The sequence below is a fragment of the Durio zibethinus genome, unplaced genomic scaffold (genome assembly GCF_047325235.1).
Source record: "Durio zibethinus cultivar Kanyao isolate XHJ-2024 unplaced genomic scaffold, ASM4732523v1 HiC_scaffold_3, whole genome shotgun sequence".
Classification (NCBI taxonomy): domain Eukaryota; kingdom Viridiplantae; phylum Streptophyta; class Magnoliopsida; order Malvales; family Malvaceae; genus Durio; species Durio zibethinus.
The window spans coordinates 4,818,237-4,821,609 of record NW_028323044.1 but is presented as its reverse complement, the minus strand read 5'-3'; positions in this window follow the sequence as shown (position 1 = coordinate 4,821,609).

Here is a 3,373-nt window from a genome sequence, read left to right as displayed (position 1 = left end):
CAGGGCCCAGCGTGTGCCGATGGTGGTCGAGGCAAGCGCCCGCACCAGGGCCCAGCGTGTGCCGATGGTGCTCGAGGCAACCGACCGCACCAGGGCCCAGCGTGTGCCGATGGTGCTCGAGGCAACCTGCCGCACCAGGGCCCAGCGTGTGCCGATGGTGGTCGAGGCAAGCGCCCGCACCAGGGCCCAGCGTGTGCCGATGGTGGTCGAGGCAAGCGCCCGCACCAGGGCCCAGCGTGTGCCGATGGTGCACCAGGGCCCAGCGTGTGCCGATGGTGCTCGAGGCAACCGGCCGCACCAGGGCCCAGCGTGTGCCGATGGTGGTCGAGGCAAGCGGCCGCACCAGGGCCCAGCGTGTGCCGATGGTGGTCGAGGCAAGCGCCCGCACCAGGGCCCAGCGTGTGCCGATGGTGGTCGAGGCAAGCGCCCGCACCAGGGCCCAACGTGTGCCGATGGTGCTGGGGGCAACCGCCCGCACCAGGGCCCAGCGTGTGCCGATGGTGATCGAGGCAACCGCCCGCCCCAGGGCCCAGCGTGTGCCGATGGTGGTCGAGGCAAGCGCCCGCACCAGTGCCCAGCGTGTGCCGATGGTGGTCGAGCCAGGAGCCCGCACCAAGGGCCGGCTTGTGCCGATGGTGTTCGGGGCAACCGCCCGCACCAGGGCCCTGCGTGTGCCGATGGTGCTGGGGGCAACCGCCCGCACCAGGGCCCAGCGTGTGCCGATGGTGCTGGGGGCAAGCGCCCGCACCAGGGCCCAGCGTGTGCCGATGGTGCTGGGGGTAACCGCCCGGACCAGGGCCCAACGTGTGCCGATGGTGGTCGAGGGAACCGCCCGCACCAGGGCCCAGCGTGTGCCGATGGTGCTGGGGGCAAGCGCCCGCCCCAGGGCCCAGCGTGTGCCGATGGTTATCGGGGCAACCGGCCGCACCAGGGCCCAGGGTCTGCCGATGGTGCTCGAGGCAACCGCCCGCACCAAGGCTCAGCATGTGCCGATTGTGATCGAGGCAACAACCCACACCAAGGCCCAGCTTGTGCCGATGGCGGTCGAGGCAAGTGCCCGTACCGAAGGGCAGCCTATGCCGATGATGGTCGATGCATGTGCCATCACCATGCGCCATCATGTGCCATTGATGGTCGAGGCCTTGGCCGAAGTTCGATTTTGAGCCACGGTGCCCATGCTTGGCTCCAGCATGTGCTGGTGCCGCATTTTTTTCACTCGGGACAGCATCGCCGGAGCATCGCCGGAGCATCGCCGGAGTACCGCCGGAGAACCTGACCGGCGGCATTGGGGTTCCGGCGATTGGGAGGGGGGCCGGGGGGGTGTGCGCACATGATGTGCGATGGGTGCTGGTACTTGGCCTTGTGTTGGCCCCCTATCCCTCATCAAACCTCTGAGAATTCACACCCCCTTAAAGAGCATTTGAGATTTTACAGGTTTGCTACCAGTAGCCGTTAAAGTGTCTGAAATGGGGACACTTTTTTCAAACGGTCACAAAATCTTCTCTACTTCGAGTTTTTAGCTGAATTTTTTTGTGCATGCCAACAAAAATAGAAGGATCATGCCTACAAAATTTGGGGCCAAAAATCCTTATAAAAAAATTTTAAAAAATCCCGAACCGCAAAAAGTTTCGAAAATCATGAAAAATAGAAAACGAGTCATCTTCCAACGAAACTTCACGTGAAGGCTTAGGGGACCATTGTATGAATTTACAAGCCATAAAAATGGCATTGGCACGGCAGAAATTTGAAGATGTGCCTAAACCCACCAGGGCCCAGCGTGTGCCGATGGTGCTCGAGGCAACCGCCCGCACCAGGGCCCAGCGTGTGCCGAAGGTGCTCGAGGCAAGCGCCCGCACCAGGGCCCAGCGTGTGCCGACGGTGGTCGAGGCAACCGCCCGCACCAGGGCCGATAGTGTACCGATGGTGCTCGAGGCAACCTGTCGCACCAGGGCCCAGCGTGTGCCGATGGTGATCGAGGCAACCTGCCGCACCAGGGCCCAGCGTGTGCCGATGCTGGTCGAGGCAAGCGCCCGCACCAGCGCCCAGCGTGTGCCGATGGTGCTCGAGGCAACCGACCGCACCAGGGCCCAGCGTGTGCCGATGGTGCTCGAGGCAACCTGCCGCACCAGGGCCCAGCGTGTGCCGATGGCGCTCGAGGCAAGCTCCCGCACCAGGGCCCAGCGTGTGCCGATGGTGCTCGAGGTAACCTGCCGCACCAGGGCCCAGCGTGTGCCGATGGTGCTCGAGGCAACCTGCCGCACCAGGGCCCAGCGTGTGCCGATGGTGCTCGAGGCAAGCGCCCGCACCAGGGACCAGCGTGTGCCGATGGTGGTCGAGGCAACCGCCCGCACCAGGGCCCAGCGTGTGCCGATGGTGGTCGAGGCAACCTGCCGCACCAGGGCCCAGCGTGTGCCGATGGTGCTCGAGGCAACCGACCGCACCAGGGCCGAGCGTGTGCCGATGGTGGTCGAGGCAAGCGCCCGCACCAGGGCCCAGCGTGTGCCGATGGTGGTCGAGGCTGCCGATGATGGTCGAGGCAACCTGCCGCACCAGGGCCCAGCGTGTGCCGATGGTGCTCGAGGCAACCGACCGCACCAGGGCCGAGCGTGTGCCGATGGTGCTCGAGGCAAGCGCCCGCACCAGGGCCCAGCGTGTGCCGATGGTGGTCGAGGCAACCTGCCGCACCAGGGCCCAGCGTGTGCCGATGGTGGTCGAGGCAAGCGCCCGCACCAGGGCCCAGCGTGTGCCGATGGTGGTCGAGGCAAGCGCCCGCACCAGGGCCCAGCGTGTGCCGATGGTGGTCGAGGCAACCTGCCGCACCAGGGCCCAGCGTGTGCCGATGGTGGTCGAGGCAAGCGCCCGCACCAGGGCCCAGCGTGTGCCGATGGTGGTCGAGGCAACCGCCCGCACCAGGGCCCAGCGTGTGCCGATGGTGGTCGAGGCAACCTGCCGCACCAGGGCCCAGCGTGTGCCGATGGTGCTCGAGGCAACCGATCGCACCAGGGCGGAGCGTGTGCCGATGGTGGTCGAGGCAACCGCCCGCACCAGGGCCCAGCGTGTGCCGATGGTGGTCGAGGCAACCTGCCGCACCAGGGCCCAGCGTGTGCCGATGGTGGTCGAGGCAACCGACCGCACCAGGGCCGAGCGTGTGCCGATGGTGCTCGAGGCAAGCTGCCGCACCAGGGCCCAGCGTGTGCCGATGGTGGTCGAGGCAACCGCCCGCACCAGGGCCCAGCGTGTGCCGATGGTGATCGAGGCAACCGACCGCACCAGGGCCCAGCGTGTGCCGATGGTGCTCGAGGCAACCTGCCGCACCAGGGCCCAGCGTGTGCCGATGGTGGTCGAGGCAAGCGCCCGCACCAGGGCCCAGCGT